This window comes from Callospermophilus lateralis, chromosome 5, assembly GCF_048772815.1.
Source record: "Callospermophilus lateralis isolate mCalLat2 chromosome 5, mCalLat2.hap1, whole genome shotgun sequence".
In the NCBI taxonomy this organism is placed as follows: domain Eukaryota; kingdom Metazoa; phylum Chordata; class Mammalia; order Rodentia; family Sciuridae; genus Callospermophilus; species Callospermophilus lateralis.
In genome coordinates, this window is record NC_135309.1 from 4,124,991 (window position 1) to 4,150,519 (window position 25,529).

Sequence of the window (25,529 nt, forward strand, 5' to 3'; positions counted from 1 at the left end):
GAAGGTTCTTGAAAAACAGGAAGGGCCAACCCTCTCTGGACCCCTGCTGCCTCAGTGTTTGCCTGTCATCCCTCCCAGGAGATCCTGCTGTGGAGCAGCGCAGGTCCCTTCCTCACGCCAGGCTGTGCTCAGTCGGCCTTGCATCTCTTTAGAGGGCACAGGGCACCGTTTCCTGTCCCACCAACCTCCTTGTGCTGTTGGCTCTGAGCACATTCAGGGGGCATAGTTCCAGCCGGGTCCTCTTTCCCTCTCTGTGCACCCGGGGAGGCTGCTCCCGTCATGCCCAACACAGCCCCTCTCCTGGTCAGACCACCCAGCCCTGCCCTTTGTGGTGCCCATGCTCTGCGTGTCCTTCAGTCACAGAGCTGTCCTGCCTCCCAACACTGCTGGAGTAGATGCTGGGCAAGCTCCCCAGATGCTGTCCTAACGTTCATCGTCACTATAAAATGTCGCATGATGTTGTGCTGCTCTGTGATGACTGACACACCTAGGCCACGTGTAGGCAGCAGGCCAGGCGGGTAGCATGTCTGTCCCCTGTCTGGAAGTTTCTCCTTCCTTCCTGCGCATTGGAGCCCTTCTCACTAGAGCACCTCCTCTCCTCCACAGTGGCAGCGGGAGTCCCTCAGCTCTTGCCCAGGTGGCCTCCTGTAGGGGGTTGCCGGCTCCTCCACAGCTTGCTTGCAGGTGGCATTTCTTCCACGTTTCATGCGGCTTCTTTGCCACCCGATGTTCCACACTTGGTTGGAATCAGACTGAGCATCCTGCCTGCGTCCTCCTGTGTGACACTGGTCCAGTGCTCTGGGCTTGCAGAGGAGTCCGCGTGGGCTCTTTGCCCTTCTGTCCTGCTCTCAGGAGTCTAGGCTACTGCCTTTTCCTCTGTCAGCAGCTTCCATAGATGCATGCCTCCTTTCAGTTCTGATTTTTTTCTTGGGTCTGCAAGCTGCTGTGCTGAGAGGGAAGATAGGGCCTAGGAAGGCTTTTCTGTCCCCTTGCCCACCTCGGCCACCTGTCCTGGGTGAGAGTCCTGCAGTGGTGTGGAGCCATTGGGAGAAAGGAGGGGGCCTGCTCTCATGCCCAGCCCGGCCTTGACTCCTCTACCTGGAGGGGGAGAAGCAGGAGTTGAGCAGAGTGACAGCCTGCCCTAAACACAGAGCCCTTGCTCAGGAGAGGGTCTGGGATCCTGTGATGGTGATTCTAGAATTTAACAAAGAGAGAGCATTTGTTGTTCCACTGAGCCTCCTGAGGGTTAGTGTCTGGCTCCTCTGGGGTCTGAGCCACATGTAAGCAGGTGATTAGTTCAAGGGCCAAGTTTGCAGGAAGGTGCATCCAGCGGGAGTCATGTCTCATTATCTTGAAAACAGTCCTCCCCCCGGGGTGCATGGCTGAAAGTGAAGGAAGTCTCTTCACCCAGCAAAACTCTCACCCCTCCCTGTGTGGCTCCCTACTAGAGTCGCAGAGGGAGCTGTGTCCAGCACAGGGAGCTACTCCAAGTCCCCAGGGGCTCCCACCCATGTACTTCCTGGGCCGGGCATGGCTTCAGGATGAGATGAGATGGGTGCCTCCAGGGTAACGTGGCTGAGGACAGGTGTCATTGTTCATGACAGGCGAAGAAGCTCGTGGCTCCAGTGAGAACCCAGCACCTCTGTCCCGCACCATGGACATTCTAGTCCGCGGGCAGCCATGGCCTCTGGTGAAGCCACGACCTCCAGGGCAGCCGTGGCCTCTGGTGAAGCCACAGCCTCTGGGGCAGCCTCAGCCTCTGGAGCAGCCTCAGTCTCTGGGGAAGCCACAGCCTCAGGGGAAGCCACAGCCTATGGGGCTTCCATGGACTCTGGTGAAGCCACAGCCTCTGTTAAAGCCACAGACTCCAGGGCAGCCATGGACTCTGGAGCAGCCTCAGCCTCTGGGGCAGCCATGGACTCTGCAGCAGCCATGGTCTCTGGTGAAGCCACAGCTTCCAGGGCAGCCGTGACCTCTGGGGCAGCCCTGGCCTATAGGCCAGCCACAGTCTCTGGGGCAGCTGGGCCTCTGGTGAACCAGTCTATGCTGGGCCTTAGCTAGAGCTGTGCTTCCCTCTCACTGGCCACCACACTCACTCCTGGGCTCCCAGTATGGCTGTCACCCTTTAGAATCCCTGGAAGCGCAGACACCGCCTGGCTTGGTCTGTGAACGCTTTGTTGACTGTGAGGGCTGTACTCGCCATGCGGGTTCCTGGTGAACCAGTGCAAGCCCAGCACGGAGAGCACTGTCACAATGTTACCACTGGCCTCAGTGCACAGGAGGCACATTCCTGGATTTCTTGGCTTGCCCCATTTCCTGAAAGGTGACATGGGTTTGATTCATGAGAGGCCTTTCTGCCCCACCATTCAGCATGCCTGGGTCAGGTTCAGCTATGTAGAGATGTCAGAGATCCCTGCAGGTGTCACCACACAGTCAACAGTGAGCCCCTCCCGGTGTCCCTACACATAGACCAGCCAACCTTATGGGTGTCCCCACACAAGGTCTGGCCAACCCCTCCAGATCCCCACATGGAAAGTTACGCTACATACAATCCACATAAGTGTGAGTGAGGAGCAGCCGGTAAATGTGCTTTACAGAGTTCCACCCAAGCCTCTGTCCCCATGAGGAGTGCTAGTCATTCTTCCATTCAGCCAGCTGTCTCTCCATCTCTGTCCATCTTGTGTCATCTGTCACCTATCTGATATGTAAGTCATCTGTCATCTCTCTATCCAGCTCCGTCATCTATCATGTGTCCCCCTCCCCTGTCAATCATGTGTTGTCTGCTTATCTAACCCTCCATCCATCCTGTAGCTACCCTCCAGCTCCTGTGTCTACATCATCTGTCATCCATCTATCCAGATCCATCATCTTGTATGGGTTATCTGTGACCTGTCTATCATCTGTCATCTGTGATCCATCCATCCACCCATCCATGCCCCCTGTGTCTATCCTCCAGCTCTGATCTCTGTATCACCTGCCATTGTCTATCATCCCTGTCTCTCCTCTGTCTTCCATCCATCTCTGGTCTGTCTCCCACCCTGTGGGAGGTTACAAGCTGGTGAGAGTGCTGTGCGCTGGGGGCTGCAGATGGGGTCTTCGCTCCACTGAGTTTGCATTCTTGTTGGAAGGGACTTGCATCTGTTGATGGAACCATAGGTATAGAAGGCAGTTTCCCATTGTACTGGGAGCCTTGGACCCAGGGTGACAGCACAGAGGGGCACTGGGGATCACAGTGAGAATGCGCAGGGAAAGACTCATGGAGCAGGTGACATCTGGGCTGAATCCGAGGCTCGAGAACAGCCAGAGGGAAAGGCAGACCTCAAACATGGAGGCAGCACCAGCTTGCTGTAGGCTTTCCATTTAACTTCGTTTTGGAATCTCTTGGACATTTCAGTCAGGTTTTAAGAGCAATAATTCAAGTCCAGTATAGCTTCTGCCCCATTCACATACTTTTCTCTTTCTATTATTTTTGGTGCCTGGAATGAAAGCTATAGCCTGCCATATGCTGGGCAAGTGTTCCACCACTCAGTTACACTCCAGCTCCTTTTACACTGTTTTGTTTTGTTTTACATTGAGTTTTGTGAATGGGTCTGCCTAGTTGTTGAGGTTGTCCTAATACTTGTAATCCTCCAGCCTCAGCCTCCCCAGTTCCCAGGAGACAGTGCAGAGCAGGGGACCTGAGCCCTGGGCTTGGCTGTCACAGGACAGGGGGGAGTGCAGAGCAGGGGACCTGGGCCCTGGGTTTGGCTGGCACAGGACAGGAGGGAGTACAGAGCAGGGGACCTGAGCCCTGGTCTTGGCTGGCACAGGACAGGAGGGAGTGAGAGTAGGGTACCTGAGCCCTGGGCTTGGCTGGCACAGGACAGAAGGGAGTGCACTGCAGGGTCCCTGGGCCCTGGGCTTGGCTGGCACAGAACAGGAGGGAGTGAGAGCAGGGGACCTGAGCCTGGTCTTGGCTATCACAGGACAGTAGGGAGTGCAGAGCAGGGGACCTGAGCCCTGGGCTTTCTGGCATAGGACATCAGAGGAGGGTGGGGGCGGGAGGGATGGTGGACACCAGACGAGGGAGGGAGGAAGAGGAAGGGAAGGTGACGGGGTATCTTCAGACTAGAGGAGGAGGGAAGAAGGCAGGAGCAGGGAGCCTAGGAAGACTGTATATGGTGGTCACAAGAGCAGGGAGGGTACAGCAGCGAAGAGAGATCCCAGAGGAGGGAGGGAGGAGGTAGGATGGGAGGTACTCAGGTACTATGTGACTCAGCATGGACTTCCCTCAGGAAAGTACAACTCGTGATGTAGGACACACAAAAAGAAGTCGCTATTGAACAGAATCACCACAGTGCAGCTGTCCCCTTCTGGGGTGTTCAGAGGAGCTTAACTCAGCATCCCACTGAGTAGGTCTCCCACAGCCAGACCTATGGCAGGGTCTCCTCATGGGGCAGCAGGACCTTATGCTCCCCAGGATCAGCACTGCCCCTGGGAGCTCTTCCTGGAGGGCTGCCGCCTCTGAGTCCCGGCTTGCTCTGACCTGTGGCCTGTGGTTGTGGCTTCCTCTGTATCTGGCTGCTGTGGACACAAGGCCTTTCTTTGGCTTTGGACCTTGTTCTTCACAATTGTCAAGTTCTCCTCCTCTTCCTCACAAGCCTGGACCTTCCTCATCTTTTCAATTCATGCCAATGACTCCTATCTGAGAAGCCATCTTTGGTTACCTTAACTGAAGTGGGCTTTCCTGATGACTACCACATTTTAAAATTTCAAATTAAGCTAAAGTTGTCAAATAAAAATTGAACATATCTATGGTACGCACACCTGTTGAGTTTTTAAAATATGTATACATGGTGGAATGGCTTAATCAAGCTCACCTGACATACTTAGTTGGGTTGGTATCAGAGCCCTTGGGTAACAACACAGTCTTGTTACCTGGAGTTGCTACCTGTACCACAGGGCTCTTGAGAGCCTGTCCGAGACCATATTGCCTCTGACCAACATCTCTCCAGGCCCACAGTCTCTATTTTCTGCTTGTGTAAGTTTGATTTCCAGTTATTACTTATGTAGTAAAGATCAGAAGTTTATTTCCCATGGCTCTGGACTGCCGCAGTCTGGCTGGGCACAATTCAGGAGCCACTTGTCAAAAGAAAGAAACTTTATTTTTAGAACCAAACACGCCAAACAAAACAGCTCCTCAGGAAAAAACCCTCAGAGCCCAACTGCCACCACCAGCTTCCCACAAGTCACACTCTCCAACCACCAGCCTCCACACCTCTCACAATCTTCTTGCTCTTGAGGCCCATTGGCTGGGTCGCATGGGCGGAGCCAAAAAGTCCCCCAATGAGCTGCTACGTGGCCTGAAAGGGCAGGGAAACAGCCCAATGAGCTTCACCGCAGAGGAGCCAATCAGCTAGATGTTGCTGGGGCCGCTGTGAGCCAATCATCAGCTGGCAGTCTGAAAGTTTGCTGGGGCCCCTTCCGCTGTGGCTCTCAACACTGGACTCCAGGAGGCCCATGATACGGGGCCAGCAGGCTGCCCGCCAACCGTGTGGGCCTGCTCCTTGCTGTTTCCTCCTGTGGTAGAAGGAGGAAGGGGTGAGCCAGGGCTGGGCTGCTGTAGGTTCTGCGGGCGACATCACCTGTCTGTTCCACTCACTTCACCTGCTGGGGATTCATCCTTGTCGATGGCAGCATGGACTCCCTTCCAAAGTCTGGATAGTATTCTCCTGGGTCCACACTTCTCAATCCATCAGGTGTCCGAGGACATTTACGGTGACCCCACAGATTCACCCTGGGCGCCTCCCTATCTGGCAGCCTCAGAACTATTGAGTTTCTGATGACTCAGGCCCTAAAGACAGGGTAACTACCTAGAAACTACCAGCTTGCTACAACCTGGTCTGGAAGGTGTAGATCGTCTTCCATTGAATTCTGTCAGCCAAGCATGTCATGAAGACCAGTGCTGGTTCATCGGGTGGAAAATTAGTCTCTACCTTCTAGAGTTTGAGACAAGTTCCTCCCTCCTCCCTCCCTCCCTTCCTTCCTTCCTTTTTTTTTTTTTTTGGTACCAGATATTGAACCCAGAGGTACTTAACCATGGAGCTATTCCCCCAGCAACCCTCTATGTTTTATTTTGAGACAGACTTCACTAAGTGTCTCAGGACCTCACTAAGTAGCTGAGGGTGATTTTGAACTCAAAATGTTCCTGCTTCAGCCTCTCCAGCTTCTGGTATTATAGGTATGAGCCACTGTGCCAGGCTTAGAGTTCTGTTTGAGAAATGCAGTTCTTAGTACTCTCAGAATTTTCCCAGAACAAGGTCACCTCCTCAGAGTGCTATGTCAGGGGCTGCCTCCTGTTGAATTGTGACTTGCACCTGTGCATTTACTAAAATGCTCCTCTATGCCAGTCTGGATGCTCCAAAAGTAGTTTTTTTTAATTATCTGTTTATTATCCAGTGACTCTGTGGCAGTGCATTGGAAAAAATTCTTTGTGGTCCTGATACCTGCAATAGTTATCATCTTTTCCTCATATTTTAACATCAAATCCTACAGCTTTATGGACTTATATTTTATTTTTGCCTTTAGTGTCAGAAAGCTCATCACGATTTTTCCTTCTTTCTTAAGTTTTAGACGTTCATTCTTATTTTCTGGGTTTGGCTATGTTAACATTTGACAAAAACAAGAGAGGAGGAAAAAAACAAAATTGTCAATGAACCTACAACATGAAGAAAGAAACTGTCAACTTGGAATTCTGTCCTGGAGGTTCCCTTCTCCGCAGGAGGGATCAGGCAGACATCCCATTTCTGCCTGCTCTTGCTAGCTGCTGGCACATCTTGACAGTGTAGCCCTCCTGCGGGGTTAGGAGGGCCCAACCAGGTGGTGAGCATAGTGCACTGGGCTGCTCCCTGGACCCCAGGCCTTCTAGGAAAGCTAGCTATACTTTTACCTTGAACTTATTTTTTTTAAAAAAAGAATAGCTCTCTTTTTAGTTAAGATTTTGATTTATTTCCACATGGTTTCACAAGCTTCCGGAATATACTTTTGCACGCATTTTACCACATTTAAAACTTAAGCCTGTGTAAATGGTGGCTTTTAACTTTAAATTTCAGTTGCACATTGCTCAAGTGGAGCCTCCGTTCACTGACAGTGGTGGCTGCTTGTTTCTCTGCCTACTACTATCATCTACTAGGCACAGGGTGTCCCTTAGGTCAGGGTATTAAACACCCCACACAGATTCCAGGGCCCTGCAGAAGGCTGCAGGAAGCAGGCGCTGAGTTCCGCGTATGCGCAGAAACTTCTGCAGGAGCCACACTGCAGGGCCCTGGTGCGCATGCGTGCTCATGGGCGGGGAGTGGGCCGCTGCCTTGGGTAGAGTCCATTTTTGTGCAGGTGCGTGATCCTTCGCTTCCTCAGATCACATTTCAGGAAAATACTACATTTCATTCAGGAGTTTTTCATCTGAGTTGATCAAGGTCATTATTAGTTTGTGGACTTTTCTCCTTGACATGTTCTCCTCACGTTTTGGTTAGGCTCAGTCTGGGTATGTCCCCCCGTGCCAATCAGCTCCTCCCTGTTGTGACCCAAACACCCCGCCAGACCAGCCTGGAGATGGAGGAGCTTGTGTGGCCTCAGGGTCTCAGAAGGCCAGTCAAGGTCTCAGAAGGCCAGTCAAGGTATGTGGCTCCTTGCTCTGAGGTGAGGGAGCATCATCGGGAAGAGTGTGGTGCAGGGAAGCTGCCCAGCCAGGGCGACCTTCAAGCAGAGAGAGGGAGGGCCTGGAGAGCCAGGGAGAGCCAGGGAGAACCAGCAACGCACCACCCACGGCCATGACCACCACCCCAGGGGCACATCACCCCATGGCCACACCCCCAGCAAATACCCCCTCCCAATCCTTACAAAGGTCAGCCCTTTCAATGGTTTTACCCACTGATTAGGTGCTACTCTCATAATCTAATCATTTCCCCTGGAAACCTTCTTGCCCTAAGAGAGGAGGTTTTGGGGGGACACAATACATCATAACCATAACACCCCTTCTTTATATCGTAGAATAATTTGAAGAACATTGGCATGAGTTCTTTTTTAAGGATCTGGTAGAATTCAACTGGCAATCCTGGGCTTCTCTTTGTTGCAAGACTTTTTTATTACTGATTCAATCACATTGCTATTGGTTGGTTTAGGTTTTCTATGTCCTCTTGGTTCAATTTGGGTAGCTTACTTTGAAATTTTGTTTAAAGTTTTATTGTTCTAACCGTCATTGGTATGTAGAACTTGCATTCTCAGCTGGAATACATCCTTTTGTAAGGTATGGCGTATTTTCTCTGTCCATGGAACATGATGTGGAGTCTTACATGTCCCTGGTGGATTTGGTGTCACTAGTTTCCAGTTAATGGTGGGAAAACTTTGTAAAGAAGGAAATTCGAGCTGTGGAAAAAAAAATATCTATGTTCACAGGAAGAAAGCACTCCTCTTCATTCTTATAATATTTTGAAAAATCTATGTGAAATTCATGTTCAAATCTATGAAGACCCTGCATTTATTATAAGCAAATAAGATAGTTTCACACTGTATTGTATATGCTTAGGAGTAATGGGAAAGGAAGGAAGCTTAAGAGGGGACAAACAGAAGAGAAATAGAAATGGAGAAAGAGGAAAAGGGGCAAGAATAGGGAAGTTTGAAATTAAATCATCCAACAAATATTCATTTCACACCAGCTCACCGAAACCTTTCTCAAAAGCACCTGGTTTCTTGGAGTTACCCACTTGTTAGTGACTTCATCACAAAGAGGTGTGTTGTCTGGCGGTGGGGATGTTGAGAAGGTGGATCTCACAGTACCTACCTACTGTGCATTTTCAGTCCCTTGCCGGAAGGCACTCTGCATGTCACTACTGCCTCCTGCTATCCAGGTGATGGAGATGGCCATGTCATGGATCTTTATCTTCTGCAGGGCCTCCAGGCCCTGGCCAGGAGTCTCCTGAGAGCTCCCTTCACGTCCTTATTCCTCAGGGTGTAGATGAAGGGATTGAGGGTGGGTGTGATTATGGAGTAGAAGAGGGAGATGAACTTGCCCTGCTCTTGGGAGTAGCTGGAGGGGGGCTGCAGATACATGTAGATGGCAGGCAAGTAGAAGAGGGAGACCACCACCAGGTGGGAGGAACAGGTCCCAAAGGCCTTGTGCCGTCCCATGGAGGTCTGGATCCTGAGCGCAGCCCGGGCAATGAAGCCATAGGAGAGGAGTATGAGAGCCAGGGGGACCAGCACAAAGAAGGCCACCAGCACGGCCAGCGTGGTGTCATTCACTGCGGTATCCGCCGCACACGACAGCTTGATTATAGCTGGCACCTCGCAGAAGAAGTTGTTCAGCACCTGCCGCCCGCAGAAGGGCAGCTGGACTGTCAGGACCACTTGAACGAGGGAGTTGCCAAAGCCACTGAGCCAGGCCACAGCCACAAGCTGCTGGCAGAGAGGGCGGTGCATGATAATGGCATACCGCAGGGGCTCACAGATGGCCACCTAACGGTCCAGGGCCATGGCAGCCAGGACGATGCACTCGGTGCACCCCAGCCAGTGGAAAATGGCATACTGCACGGTGCAGCCACTGTAGCTGATGGTCTTCCTGGAGCTGCCCATGTTGACCAGCATCTGGGGGACCGTGGTGGTTGTGAAGCACAGGTCCAGGAAGGACAGGTGGCTGAGGAAGATGTACATGGGGCTCTGTAGCTGGGCATCCAGCTGTGACACCAGGATGATGGAAATGTTTCCCAGCATGGTCAGAATGTAGGACACCAGGAGGACCACGAAGAGAGGAAGTTCTAGCCATGGTCTGTCAGAGATGCCCAGAAGGATGAAGTACTTCGGAGGATCCCACAGGAAGCTCTGGTTGTCACTTCTCATGGTGAGGCATCTTCTGGCACCTGTAATGAGTCAAGAGAGTGGGAATGAATGAGTCCTGTCAGAAGGTAATCATCTTTGTACACCTGTCTGACCTTTCTGACCTCTGTAGACACTGGGACTGGGGGAGTCAGACAACTGCACCTGTGTCTTCACTTCCCCTCCTTCTCTGTGACCTTACCCACACCCACTCGCGTTTCCAATGTCAGTGTCTGGATCTGCTAAGATGGGGAGTAGAGCTTTGGGTGGCCAAGGAACTGGGGTGAGTGGACGCACACATGACAGGTTTATTTGAGTTGGACTGCTTCAGTTCTTTGCAGACACACTCAGGGGAACTGTCCACTCTCAGGCTTTATCACTTTGTCTTTGGAGGTGGTGGTGTGAGAGAGGAGGAAGGTGATAAAGCAAGACGGGCTTCATAAGCAGCTGGGGGCTCAACTCTGGCTGCAGGAGCTGCCCATGCCTCTATGGGGCACAGCACTCTCCCCTCCCCATAGCTCACTCGCTTTGGCAGTGCCAGACTGCATGGGTACCTGGATGGAGCAGCTGAGACCTGTCACTTCAGCTCCAGGTTTGTCATGACCCCTGAAAGTCCCCAAGCACAGAGTGTTGAGCACAGGAACCTGTGAAGACCAGTTCTGGAGGTGTTCAGTGGAAGATCAGCCTGCCTCCGAGCTCCCACTCTACGTGTGACTTCTTTGCCAGTCTACTGTCCTCTCTCAGGAAGGAAGCAGTGAGGCTTCTGGATGACCTTGCTGTTTGGAGGCACCTGGGCTGCCATGTGCTATGCATGGGCTTTCCCACTCAGGGCCTTTGGTCCCCAACTCCTATCCTCTCCCAAGCACTGTGCCTTCAAGTTCATGATGGGCTTGCTATTGCTCCATGCTGAGAGTGGAAAGAAATCAAACCCTCTATGTAGGTAATTAGGGAGGATTAATTTTCAGTTATGGAAAAGAAAGCTAGCGTATGACATTTCCATGATGAGAGAGTGGCTTTTCTGAAGTCACCATGGACAGGGTAAAAACTTGGGGGAGTAAAGGGGTATAGCTCAGGGTTCGCACAAGGGCTTAGTCTATGTGAGCCCCCGGTTTCATCTTCGGCATGCTCACAGGAAAAATCAAGACACTGGGAAAGAAAACGACCTCTGTGTTGAGTTCAGTTCTCTATGTAAAGTCTCTTGTTAAAACGGTACAATAAAGAAAATCTGAGAAGGCTCGACTGGCTGCATTTCTGCCTTTCCCCTGGTCTTGTGTCCACAGGTAGAGCTTCCCCTTCTCAGTGTTGCCCTCCTTTCCCAGTCTCCGCTTTGCCCTCCTGGGTATGGCTTCCTGCTGTGGCTGCTGTGTTTGCTGCCTGCTGTGCCTGTGCACCAGGCCACTGCAGGGCCAGTGCCTGGGCAGTCTAGAGCAGGTGCTTCCCCAGGACTGATCTTCTTCCAAGAGGCCTTGTTTTTTGTTTCTCACTTGGAGCTCCAAGGTGCCTCTTTCCTTCCATCCTGGGAAGTTGTGCTGGAGCTAATCACAATGGCTTCCCCTGCACTCCACATTTCTTCCTCAGCCTGCTCCAGTGCTGCAATTTCTGGCTCAGAGAGAGAATCTGTGCCTCAAATGGGCCTCCGTGTTCCTGGTGCGGCGTAGGCCTCCTGGGTCCTCCCTGGTTGGGCAGGTCTGGCCAGGGGCAGCCCCTCTCTCAGCATCTGTCCTGGCCTGTTGGGGGCCACCAAACCGGGAAGGGATTTTTCATGTGTTTATTAGCACCGATGAGTGGTACATGATGAGGGTACCACTCTCCCATCATGGAAATGTCATACGCCAACTTTCTTTTCCATAACTGAAAATTAATCCTCCCTAATGACCTACATAGAGGGTTTGACTTCTTTCCACTCTCAGCATGGAGCAACAGCAAGCCTATCATGAACTTGAAGGCACAGTGCTTGGGAGAGGATAGGAGTTGGGGACCAAAGGCCCTGACTGGGAAAGCCCATGCATAGTGGCAGGGGTGATATCCAGCACCCTTTTCCCACTTCTTTCCCCACCCTTAGTAATGGGTGTTCTGTTCAGGCCCATTCTTCAGCCTCAGGGAGAGGACATTGCCTGTCTTCTGTGCCTGACTGGTTACACCTAACAGCACCCTCCAGTTCCACCCAGTTTGCTATACAGGAATTTGATGTTTTTACTTCTTTTTAAATCTTTAAAATTTGTTCTAATTAGTTATTCCTGACAGTAGGATGCATTTGACACATTGTACACAAACAGAGCACAACTTCTCAATGCTCTGGCTGTACATGGTTGAACAGGATTTCATTCTTTGTGGCTGATGGACACCCTCTTGCGTTTCCTTCATTCCTCGCCATGGGCACCTGGGCTCCTGGCTGTTGGGAGTTGTGCACAGTGAACAGGACGGATGTGGGGATACTTCCTGCATAAGAGCCTTTGCCTTTGGGCACACACCCAGTGCTGTGCTGGACCAAGGTAGATCTCTTTTAGTTCTTTGAGGGACCTGGCTGTTCCCCACCGTGGCCACACAAATTTATGCCCTACCAACAGGGTGGGAGGTGGTTCTTCTCTAATTCCTCCCCAAGAGGAACTTCTTTCCTTTTAGATTGTAACCATTCTAAATGGCTGAGAGGATGCACCTTGTGCTTTTGGTTGGCATTACTTTAACAAAGGAGGTTCAGCATGGCCCCCACCCCTTCCTGGGGGGCACAAACACACACCACACACACCCTACATGGGCACACGTGTGCACACACATAGAGACACCACTACCTGGACGCGCACACACACATACACACACACACATCCTACCTGGGTACATGTGTGCACACACATAAAGACACCCCTTCCTGGGCACACAAACACACACTATACCTGGGCAGGTGTGTGCACACACACAGACACACACCCACCTGGGCACACACACACATACATACATACATACACACACACACCCTACCTGAGCTGGTGTGTGTACACACACAGACACACCCCTACCTGGGCATGCACGTGTGCACACACACACACACACACACACACCCTACCTGGGCACACATGTACCCACACACAGAGACACCACTACCTGGGTGTGCACACACACACACACCCTACCTGGGCACATGTGTGTACACACACAGAGACACTCCTACCTGGGCAAACACACACACATACACACACACCTTATCTGAGCTCACAGACACATGCATATCCTACCTGGGCATGTGCACGCACGCACACACACACATACACACAAACACACACACACACTCATATCTCTCCTGGGTGCACACATAGAGACACAAGCTGGATGGGCACATGCATCCATACCACACCTGGGTGCACAGACACAGCGCCTGGGTGCCTGCACTCACGTGTTCCCTATTAGGGCACACGTGCACACCACCCCCACAGTTTCTCAACCTCACAGCTGGACACTGTCCAGCCCTGTTCCTTTGTGCCCTGCATGGAATGCCTGGCTATCCATCTTTTTTGACCTGGAGCTCTGCAGGAGGAGCCTCTGACCCCCTTGGCCTTCTCTGTCTTCTCTCTGAACAAACACAGATCCCGCCGAGGCACAGCTTCTCTTGCTGCTCTAACAGCCGTCTCCCAGCCTAACTCAGTCCTGCTCGGGCGAGTCCTCCCGGACCCGTGGCTCCAGCTCTCATTTCCGTGTCCTCCACATGCCTTCCTGACACTGTGGACTGGGTCATCCCACTTCCAACCTGGCTCCCAGCTCCAGCCAGTTCCCTGTTAGTCTGTGAATCCTGTCGCCCTCCCCCAGCAGTGTCGGGTGGCTTGCAGTGGTGTGCCAGTCCCCACTGCTGTTATGCGGTGGTCTGTGCAGACCCGTCAGCACTGCTGTGGTGAGCCCTGGTCCTGCGGGAAAGGACATCACAGGAGGCTCCTGTTGCCCTCGCTGAGTCAGGGACCAGCCCAGCTCCCTCACTGTGCCCCTGGGCCGCTTGGGTTTGCTGTGAGATCCAACCTATAGATGGTTTTCTGGGGACGCCCTGGCTTCCTTGCTGTGTCCATCTTCCTTGTGAGGGCACTGCTGGAGCAGGATGAAGCTGTGGGGAGGGTTCAGGTGCCCATGTGCTTTGGTGGCCTCCCCCGTTACAAGTAGTATCCACAGAGCTGAATCAGCTTCCTGGTACATGACCATCCTTCACTGACTCCCTGCCCTCTGGCCCAGGCCCTGGTGGAATCCAGCAGAGACTAGTGTCCATGCTGTCACCCTGTCACCCTCTAGTCCATTGTGCAGGGCAGTGTGTCTGAGCTAATGGCCAGCCAGGCACTCCTTGGTTCCCTGGCATCTGTAGAGGACAAGGTCGAGGATGCAGGCTCTATTACAGCCCAAGGGGTCTCAGTGTGGAGGGGTGCAAGGCAACTGTCACTGGAAATGCCCTGCACATTCAGGACAATCCAGCCCATGCCCTGAGGAGGTCCTGGACCTTGCTCTCACCTGACCTGGCCCTCGGTCCAAGTGGAGAGGGGATTCAGCCTCAGCAGTACGTGCTCCCTGTCAGCAGGCTTGCTGGAAGGTGTGGCGCCTTTTGCAATCTCCTAGGCAACAGGCGGGTGTGGGTTCAAGGTGGCCCAGCATTGCTCCCAGGTTACTCCCAAGGATGTGGCATCCAGGGGCAAAGTGCCGGTCCCTGCTGCATAAGCGTGTCTTAGTCAGGTTTGCCTTGCCATCTCCACTCCTGAGGGAGGCTGGGCTCCTTGTCCCCAGACAGCCAGTGGTGCCGCTTCTCCCTGGCAGGAGGCTGTCCCTGAGGTCTGTTGATTGGTGTCAAGGGCTGGCTGCCAGTCGAGGCCCTGTATTGGCTTGGGGCCTTGTAAAGCAGCCGGTGGTGAGCAGTGGGTTTTGACTCTTCAGGGTTGGGAGGGAGACTGCAAAGTCAGAGTGCAGCCAGCAGCGGTGGCCCTGTGGAACCTGAGACCCCAGTGGCCAAAGCAGAGTTGACCACTCTTTGTGTGTCTTTGGGCAGGTTACCTCCCTTCTCTGTGTCTCACTGTGTCATCTGCAGATATGAGAAGTACTGGGACCACCCTCTAGAATCTGTTACAAGGGTGAGACGCAAGGGTGTTGGCCAAGCTCTTAGAACAGTGACTGCCACAGACACATGTGGAGAATTCTCTTCTGATCACTATACACAGTCCCAGCTACTGTTTCATTGGTTACAAGGAGAGAACAAAGTTCAAGTTCAATAGGGAATGAAATTAAAACATTATAGCTCAACACAGTGAAGGGAAGAGCTTTAGGAAGGCTTATTCCATTTTAGGATAAATTTTATTATGTGTATTTGAGTCACAACGCGATGCTGTATTTTGTGTATGTGGTACAATGGTTTCCACTGCAGAACAAGCTGCATGTCCATTGTCTCAGCCACCCGCTGTATCGTGGTAAGAGCGCTGCAGTCATTGCCGGCTGCCCTGCGCATAGTCCCGTGGAGAGACCAGGCCCTGGTGTGGCTCCTCCTGGGCACCTGTACCCGTGCCCTTTCCCCTGTCCCTCCTCACTTCCTCAGGGCCTAGCCTGGTGGCTGCTGCCTGGCTCTCCTTTTCTTCAGGTCCCATGAGTGAGATCACTCAGTGCTTTTCTTCCTGTCTGGCTGATTGCTCAGCACAGGCCCTACAAGCCACCCAGGCTGTTCGAACAGCAGAATGGCATCCCTCTTGAGGGCCGAGGGTCCCCTGTGTGTCCTTGTGTTGGCCTTACTGCCAGGTCTACATCTGCTCACCCATGGAGGACGCCTGGGCTCTTCCCTGGCTGGCTGTGTGGAGGGTCTGCGGGGAGTGAGGTGGAGGGTATCCTTGGGGGTTCCTGTCAGTGTAGGGATGACTGCTCACTGCACTCGGAGCGCTGCTCTTTTTGGGAGCTCTGATGGCCCTGCCCTGGGGGAGCACAGCTCTCTTCCACCCGTCCCATGTGCTTCGACTCTTCTCGTGTGGATGGCAGGTTCTGCTGGGTGTGAGGAGGACTGTTATCAGGTGTTTCAACAGACTGATAAAATCATGTGAATTTATTGTGTACAGCTCATGTTTGGAAGTACATGTACCTTGTGGGGTGACCAAATCCAGCTCATTGGCAAGTGTGTCCTCACATGCTCATCATTGTGGGTGAGGACTCTTGGCCTGCATACTTTTTGCCGTTTCAGTGACACCGGGCACCCCATAGTCTTCTGGCCCTGAGCTACACCCCGGGCCCCTGGAGTCCCATCTCTGGTGATGGCCTTGGTGTGGCCCTGTTGGGGTGCAGTGTTCTGGATCTGTCTGGAGAGGATCCCTGCCTGCTGTTGCCTCTTCAGCCTCTTGCTCTTCCCATCTGGCTTTGGGGGACATTCCAGACACTCGGGGCACAATGGCCAGGAGATGTGCCCATGTCCCTCTTTCTTCCAGATGACATTTTCCCAATGTTCAGGGTCAAGGCCGGACAGCTTCAGTCCTGTCCTACTCATTCTGAGATGCCGGAGGGCTGCGTGAGGAGTGTCTGCGGAGGCTGCAGGGCCTCATTCAGCTTTGCTGTGGAAGATGGGCTTCAGCCTCCACCTGCTGCTGTGCTGAGACATGCCTGCCTGGGAGCCCAGGGACCTACATGGTGACAGCAGCAGAGCTGTCCCCACTAGGGGTGAAGGTGCATGAAGTCTGGCCTAAATATGGTGAAGGGAGAGCTCGTTGAGCATCTGGGGAAGCCCTGGGAAGTAAGCGTGAGGACAGGGCTGCTGCGAGATGTCCCCCAGGAACCATCTGATGCCAAGGTGGCCTGCAGTGACCCTCAGTTTGACATGTGTATGTGCCATATGTCTATCAGAGATCAGGTCATCTACACAGTCTACACAGATACCTGCCCGTGACACGGGAAAGTGCAGCCTTGCAGTCCACACCCTTGTTCCCCGAGTGCCCATCGCTGCACACAATCCCCTGGGTCAGCGCTGAGCTGATGCACATCTGTATCTCCCAATTCACCCTGCAGTCCCAAACCCACCCCCAAAAGCCAGCGTTTCACAGAGGACTTGTGTGGAATCTGTTCCTAATACTAAAAGAACTGTGCACAAAGACACCATCCTGCTCAGGCCTGTGGCAAGAAGAGGGTGCTACTAGAAGCAGAGGCTGTGTCTAGTGGGGGACAAGATCTACTCTCAAAGGACATTATGGTGGAGACCAAAGAGGCAGAAGGAAACTCCTTGCTTCGAGGTTGTGAGGAAGGATCAAAGAGTGGGTGTCTACCACAATTGGCGTCCCCACTGCCCTCCTGCACTGGCCGTGTGTGCAGCACACCTGCAGGGCACCATGAGCAGCGGCATTTCAGTCAGATCTGTGCCCCACCAGGGCTTTGTGCCACAGGGGTTGTGGGCATGCAGGATTCCTATTAATCCACATGCAAGGGGCTGGCCGGCTCTGATCTTTAAAATTGCCAGTAAAACAGACAAAGTAGGCAGAGGCAGGTGATGATCCTATGCAGGCAAGAATTATCAAGAGGTGCTGGATATTCCTCACACATTCATTGAGGAACACAAAGTGACTTTTGTCATGGTGAGGTTAGAGGATCATGTCCCCTAAGTGACCAAAGATGGACCTTGAGGGCATTAATGAAGCCAAGGTTTGATAAAGTGTGGGATGAAGAAGTCTGTTAGGAAACGAAGCTCATGAGATGCTGAGAGACAGGAGAGGTAACCTGCCTATAGGTACCACCAGTTAATCCATTCAAATAGATCAACCCACCAGTGAGGTTATACCTCCCATAAGATAATTATTTCACCTCTGAATATTCTTGCATTTTTTCACATTTGAGCTTTTGCAGGTATACCTCACATCAAAACTACAGCAGTGAATAATGTCTACTGCTGATTTTAAAAAAATGTGTCACGAATACTGAATAATATGTGGACTTTTGAAAGCCATGCATTTTTAATATGTTAAGTAAAATAAGTCAGGAACAGAAAGACCACAGATCTCACTCGTGTGGAATCTGAATAGGTTAATCTTACAGTAGATGTGAGTGGAATGTGGTTTGTGATCAGAGGATGAGCAGAGTGGGAGGGAGGGAGGAATGGATGGGGAAAGGTGGGTCATCACAGGTAGGCGGGAGCAGGCAGCTCTGCGGTGCTGTGATACAGTTGGTGGCTGTGGAGGCTAGCATCATGTGTTATGATGATGTGGGATGTATATTTCAAAGAAAGGACTTTGAGAGTTTTCACCATAAATGGTTCATGTTTTGAGGTGTCAGCAAACTTTGTTGGAAGGCACCTGGGCAAGGGGAGTGGTTGTGGGAAAGGGTTCCAAGGTGATACTTTCCACTCCTTGGGGGTGGGGACAATGCTAGTCCTTCTGGCTCTAGACAGTCACGCTGACAAAGAGCCAAGGTTGACACAATGGTGCTTAGAGATTTTTGAGTCTGAAGATTCTTCCTGTCATCGAATGGTTGACGAGGGGGAAGGGAGCCCTTCCTCTGTGGGCACAGAGACTTGCTTGAGCAGTGTGGTGGTGTGTGCATGCCGTTGCTCCAGGAGACAGGTGGAGAACACCGCTCCTTAGGACCTGAGCCAGCCCTGGGAAGCAGCCCCCCGCTCCAGGCTGCTTTCACATCCTTCTTCTCAGGGTGTGAGCAGGGCGTTGAGCAGTGGGGGACAACCCAGTAGAAGAGGGACTTGAACTTGACCTGGGTGCTATTGGCGGGGGCTGGAGGTATATGATGATTCCTGGCCCAAATTACATGAGGACGACCAGCCGGTAGGTGCTGCAGATACCAGTGCCTTGTGCTGCCCTGGGCCCTAGCAACGCAGGTGCAGGAGATGAGCACAACAGTGGAGCCACTATGCCAAAAGGGACGGCTCCCAAGGTCAGGGCCAGGTCGCTTGCCCTGGTGTCACACAAACCAGCTTGATCAGGGCTGGCAACTCGCAGAAGAAGTGGTCCAGGGTGTGGTGCCCACAGAAGGGAAGCTGGAGGCTGAGTGTGGCTTGGAGCACAGAGTTGACCAGGCTGGTGGACTAGGCTGCGGCAGCCAGCTGCCGACACACCCACAGGCACATGATGAGTGGGTACTGGAGGGGCTGGCACATTGCCATGTAGAGGTCAAAGGCCATCTTCATCAGCAGGGCATATTCTTCAAGCTTGTCCAGTGGAAGAGGTAGGACTGTGTGATGCAGCCCCAGGAGGTAATCGTCTTCTTGTCCCCCAGAGGTTGGCCAGCATCTGTGGCATGATGGTGCAGGTGACACAGAGGTCCAGCACAGAGAGCTTGTCCAGGAGGAGGTACGTGGGCATCTGGACTCTGGTTTCCAGCAGGGAGAGAGAGATGGTGAGGTCATTGCCTGTGAGCTTGAGGATGCGGGAGACCAGCATCTCTGTGCAGAGGGGGCACTCCAGGTTGGTACCTGAGAAGCCCAGCAGGATGATGTTGCTGGGGAGCTCACGCTTTCTCCTCCCATGGCTCTGGCTCTTCCCTGGCTGTAGACAGAGAGAGGTGAAATGTGCAGGGTGTTTTCATTTCAGTGTCTCCATGGCAACACTCTGAGGCCTTCACCATGGTGGTGGGTGGTCCCATCAGTTTTAGGAGAAGCCCTCCCTGTGTGGGTCTGCTCTGTCAATCTCTGCCTTTGCTGGTGACCCTGCAGGAGGGAGACCTGCTGCATCTAAGGCAGACTTCATGTGGAGGTCCATGCTGAGCCCCGTGGCCTCACCTGTGCACTTATTCTTGTTATTCCTACTCTTTTCTCTATGACTAAGTTTCTTTCTCAATCCATTCCAAAGCCTTGCTGCTGTCCAGAGGGGAAGGGGCTTCAGCACTTGGCATGCACATCTCTTCCAGGAAAGGCTCTTGGGGGACAGTGCCTGCTGTGTCCTTCTCTAGCAGTCAGGGAAGGCCCTGGTTCAGGAGGAGGGCTGGTGACCAGCTGCCCTGCAGCTCCCTGGTGCTGTTACCTCTGCTGGGAGGAGACACTGCAGCTCATTGACAGCACGCCTCTCTCCCTTTCTTTTTTGCCCCACTGTTTCATTATGGTAAATACAGATAAAGTTTTCTAGCTTACCTGTTCCAAGTGTGTGCCCTGTGGTATCAGGCACACAATCGTGTGGTGCAACCCTCCTGCCTCCCACAACGGGATCCTCCAACTGACAAACTCCACCTGCACCTGCCCAATGTCATTCCTTCCTCCAAACCCGGCAGCCCCCAGCTTCATTGCCTGCATGTGATTCTGACCACTCTGACTACCTCAGCTAACGTGATCATTCTACATTTTTAGTTTCATGATTAGCTCATTTCCTTTACCGAATGCCCTGAAGTGCACACTGCAGTGCTGGTTGCGATTTCCTACCTTTTATGGCTACATAGTACATGTACACACCTGCTGGTGTATTACCTGCTGCTGACCCAGAGGTCGCCGGCAGGTTTTGCTGCTGTGAACAGAACTACCCAGTGTGTGGTGTGGGGTGCTCTCTAATCTGTTTCAGCCTTTGGTGTGCAGTCAGCAAGGACAATGTGGACCTGGGAGTCAGGGGACCTGAGGAATCCGGGGAAGAGGCTGTCTGGCAAGCGCCCGTGTCACTGCATTTCCACCACAGTGGACGTGACTACTGTCACTGGGTCTCCATATCCTCCATGAGCTGGACCCAGGCTGGATTGGCTGCCCGATGGGTGTGTAGCTGAACCTCACCTGGGTCCCCTGTCCTTTCCTGGTGGTGATGTCTGCATATGCTCCCTCACACGTTGGCCATTGCATATCTTCTTTGGAGGATGTGTATTTGACGCCTTTGCTGAGTTTTGAGACAAGTTTTTGCCCATCTGGCTGGTCATTAAGTTTCAGGGCACTGTTTATTCTATCATTTCAGGTTTACCGTGGGTTTTATGTGTGTTTGTTATTAAGTTGACATAGTTTCTATTCCTACTTTTGTGATTTTTTTCATTAAAAGAAAGTTGAATTTTGTCAAATGTTTTACCTGCATCAAATTAGAAAACCTCATATTATTTATTCTGCTTCCTCTTCTCTTCACGCACCAACTTGGCTGGCCTTTGTGCACTGCAGCACGCTGTGTCCTGGTGGCCAGCCTGCCTGATCTTGGTGTCTAGGCCGTGGATCTGCTGCATGGGTGGCTTGTGGCAGTGTCTGAGTTGCTTCATCAGTGCTGCTGCAGGGCCTGGTTTGCTGTCTGTGCTGCTTTTCATCTGGTATTCTTGTCTAGGTGAAGCTGGTCTTTTAGGAGGAGAAGAATGTTCCCTCTCTGGAGCCTCTGAGAAGACTGTGTCCTTTCCTCACTGGCAGCTGGGCAGTGGTCAGCAGTGAGCCTCCACGTCCAGGTGTTACTGTGCCTGGAGGTGTGTCTGGTGGTGTGTGGGGTCTCCCTAGTTATGGCCTGCTTATATTCCACTTCGTTGCCCTCTGGTCCTGTTGGGCTTGTGACCTGGGGGCCCCTGCAGGACCAGTGTCCTTGAAGTCCCTTCCTTCTCTCTGCACTCTGAGCCTCTTTCCCCTCCAACTGCTCTGTTGCACTCATGAGGACAGGTTTCCAGGTGCTGTCCTGAGGGTCCCCTGCATGGACCAGTCACTTCCCTTTGTCTGCTCTCGTTTCCTGCCTGGGCTTGGTTCTCTGTATGTGACCCGTGTGCCTCTGGGGACATCCTGTGCTAGTCCTCTGTGGGCTGTCACCTCCTGGGGCTGCTTGGTGCTGCCCACTGTACAGGGCCTGGGGCCAACTGCTCCTCAGATGTTCTCCATTCCCTCCTCCTGCCTGGCTCGGGGACTCTCTCAGGGGTGGCGGGTGAGACCTGGTGCTCCTGTCTTCTCTCCAGACTTTCCTCTGCTTTCTCTCCCCTGGGGGACACTGCCCTGCACGTGCTCAGAGCTGCCCCCTGTCCCTCTGGTGAGCTCTTCCCTCGGGACTTTCCTTTCCCTCCCAGGACTGGCTATGGATCTGCTCACACACCTCTGTGCCATTTTGCACGTGTGCCCTATTCCCAGCCCTCTACCCTCTGTTCAGAAGTGCAGATTCTAGATCAGCATGTCCTCACCAAGGTGCAGCCGCTAGGAGTGGGCACCGTGCATCAAGAAAGTCAGAAAGCGCACCACCAGCTGGAGGGGTCAAGGTCATACGTGGCGTTAGAAGAAGAGGAAACAGAATCTTGGGGCTGTGTGCTCACTCCCCGGTGATGCAGGCTGGAGATGCAGTGGATAGCAGTCCATTAGCCGTGTACAGGCATTCAGAGAGTACTGGTCGCAGCAGGTGGGTGTGAGTTCTAATCTGCTCACAACAGGGGCAGTAGGTTTTGGGCTGGCTGGGGTGGTGCTGTGCACGGTGGGACCTCTGGGTGGCTGAGGAGCACAGTGCTGATGCGCAGAGTCCACATCTGGATCCAGTGGGGCCAGCCTGACACAGGGACCCTAGGGTGTGGGACAGGGAGCGCCAGCCTGGGGCTCTGCCTTCCTGCCCTGGAAAGCAGATGACATGCCTCCCTCAGGGTGTGCAGACTCAGTGTGCTGCCAGTGGCCTGGCAGGAGGAGGCATGCTGAAGTGACTTCTTTAATCTCCACACGACTTTTCTTCAATACATAATGACTGCACAGCAAGCCAGGGAAACCATAGCATCACAGAGCACCCAGTGTGGGCAGGGCAGGGTCAGTGCCTGGTCACCGCTCTTGCGCTCCCCTGCCGCACGGAAGCCCTGGCCTTTCAGCTGGGCAGCTGCACCTCCGCTCCTAAAAGGAATCCTTTCTTACAGTATCCAAACCAAGCTAAACCAAACTTTAGCATGGTCAATTTTGGATAAATAAGTATTGTATATTTTTGAATTTCTGTTGGTTTCTGGTTGACGGACACATTCGTAGGTACTGCTCAGGTGCTGTGTGGGGCTCTGAGGAGCAGGGAGCGGGTGGAGTGGGGAAGTCTGGCTGATGGAGATGCGGGTTCTACCTGCTGGCCTCCTCCTGGCGTGGAGGGTGCTTAGTGTCCACTCCCTTGTCATGGCTAAACAGCCCAGTGCAGATCTCTTAGCCTTCCTTCTGCCACGGCTGTCATCCACGACTCCTGTCCACTGTCTTCCAGTGTCCCCCCTTGGCTGGCAGCTCTTTTACATTCTTTATGTGAGGATCAGCACATTTCTCTCCCCTCTCTGTCCAAGTGTCTACTACAAAAGCAACCCTTAAATGTGTCCAGGGTGTGGAGGACAGGTGCCCTCTACTCAGTGGTGGGCAGGGAAGTTAGCATAGGCGTTATTTTGAGCAGCATGGAGTTTCCTCACAAAGTTAAGTGGCCAGTGACCAGCAGTCACTTAAGGGCCATAGCGCAGGAGGACATCAGGCAGGGGAGCTTCTGAAGCTGCACCCTAGTTTGATGGCCACAGAGTCCATCTGCAGGAGGGTGGGAGGCTGAGGGCTGTGTAGAGTGGCAAGCTCCTTGCCCAGCAGGAGGCTGATCCTTTCTCCTGGGGCAATGGACAAGCCTGGGACCACCATTTTAAGTGGTATAAGCCAGGCAGAAAAAGACAAATGTGATTTTTTTAAAGGAATTTTCCTGGTGCCATGATACTGTGGGCAACCACTGGGTTGAGTTGGGCCACCAATGTTGGGGACCAGAAGGAAGGTTCTTGAAAAACGGGAAGGGCCAACCCTCTCTGGACCCCTGCTGTTGTGGTGTTGGCCTGTCATCCTTCCCAGGAGATCCTGCTGTGGAGCAGCACGGGTCCCTTCCTCAGGCTAGGCTGTGCTCAATCTGCCCTGCATCTCTTTACAGGACACTGGGACCCTGCGGGCACCCACTCATGGCACCCAGCCCACCTCTGATGTGGCCTCTCTCTGTTTCCTGTCCCACCAACCTCCTCTTGCTGTTGGCTCTGAGCACACACAGGGGGCATAGTTCCAGCCGGGGTCCTCTTTCCCCCTCTGTGCTGCTCCCGTCACGCCCAACACAGTCCCTCTCCTGGTCAGGCCACCCAGCCCTGCTCTTTGTGGCGCTCATGCTGTTTGCGTGTCCTTCCGTCACAGAGCCGTCCTGCCTCCCAACACTGCTGGAGTGGATCCTGGGCAAGCTCCCCAGACGCTGTCTTAACGTTCATCATCACTATAAAATGTCGCATGTTGCTGTGGTGCTCTGTGATGACTGACACACCTAGGCCACGTGTAGGCAGCAGGCCAGGCGGGTAGCATGTCTGTCCCCTGTCTGCAAGTTTCTCCTGCCTTTCTGCATGTTGGAGCCCTTCTCACTAGAGCACCTCCTCTCTTCCACAGTGGCAGCAGGAGTCTCTCAGCTCTTGCCCAGGTGGCCTCCTGTAGGGGGTTGCCGGCTCCTCCACAGCTTGCTTGCAGGTGGCATTTCTTCCATGTTTCATGCGGCTTCTTTGCCACCCGACGTTTCCACCTTGGTTGGAATCAGATTGAACATCCTGCCTGCGTCCTCCTGTGTGACACTGGTCCAGTGCTCTGGGCTTGCAGAGGAGTCCGCGTGGGCTCTTAGCCCTTCTGTCCTGCTCTCAGGAGTCTAGGCTACTGCCTTTCCTCTGTCAGCAGCTTCCATAGATGCACACCTCTTTCAGTCCTGATTTTTTCTTGGGTCTGCAAGCTGCTGTGCTGAGAGGGAAGATAGGGCTTAGGAAGGCTTTTCTGTCCCCTTGCCCGTCTCAGCCGCCCATCCTGGGTGAGAGTCTTGCAGTGGTGTGGAGCCACCGGGAGAAAGGAGGGGGCCTGCTCTCATGCCCAGCCTGGCCCTGACCCCCCTACCTGGAGTGGGAGAAGCAGGAGTTGAGCCCTGGACACAGAGCCCTTGCTCAGGAGATGCGTGACTCTTCAGAGGGTCAGGGATCCTGTGGTTGGGACTCTAGACTTCAATCAAGAGAGAGAATTTATTGTCCCACTGAGCCTCCTGAGGGTTAGTGTCTGGCTCCTCTGGGGTCTGAGCCACGTGCAAGCAGATAATTAGTTCAAGGGCCAGGTTTGCAGGCAGGTGCATCCAGTGGGAGTCGTGTCTCATTATCTTGAGAACAGTCCTCCCCCGGGGTACATGGCTGAAAGTGAAGGAAGTCTCTTCACCCAGCAAAGCTCTCACCCCAGATCAGTCTGTGGCCACCTTGTGGGCCTCCATGGCTCCATATCAGAGCAGCAGAGGGAGCTGTGTCTACCATAAGGAGCCACTTCAAGTCCCCAGGGGCTCCCACCTAAGTACTTCCTGGGCCTGGCATGGCTTCTGGATGAGATGAGATGGGTGCTTCCAGGGTAACGTGGCTGAGGACAGGTGTCACTGTTCATGGCAGGTGAAGAAGCTTGTGGCTCCAGTGAGAATCCAGCATCTCTGCCCCGCACCATGGGCATTCCAGCTCGCGGGCAGCTGTGACCTCTGGGGCAGCCCCAGCCTCTGGGGCATCCATGGCCTATGGGGCAGCCTCAGCCTCTGGTGAAGCCACGGCCTCTAGGGCATCCATGGACTCTGGTGAAGCCACAGCCTCTGAGGCAGCCATGAACTCTGAATCAGCCATGACCTCTGCTGAAGCCACAGCCTCCAGGTCAGCTGTGGCCTCGGGTGAAGCCATGGACTCTGGTGAAGCCTCGGCCTCTGGAATAGCCATAGACTCTGGTGAAGCCACACCCTTCAGGGCAGCCGTGTCCTCTGGGGCAGCCCTGGCCTGTAGGCCAGCCACAGTCTCTGGGGCAGCTGGGCCTCTGGTGAACCAGCTGT

General features: G+C 53.3%; 1 pseudogene; it reads right to left on the reverse strand.

Annotated features, from left to right (window-relative positions):
* Positions 1–8,913: 8,913 nt before the first annotated feature.
* On the reverse strand, positions 8,914–9,873 carry LOC143398887 (olfactory receptor 2B11-like; annotated as a pseudogene).
* Positions 9,874–25,529: the final 15,656 nt, after the last annotated feature.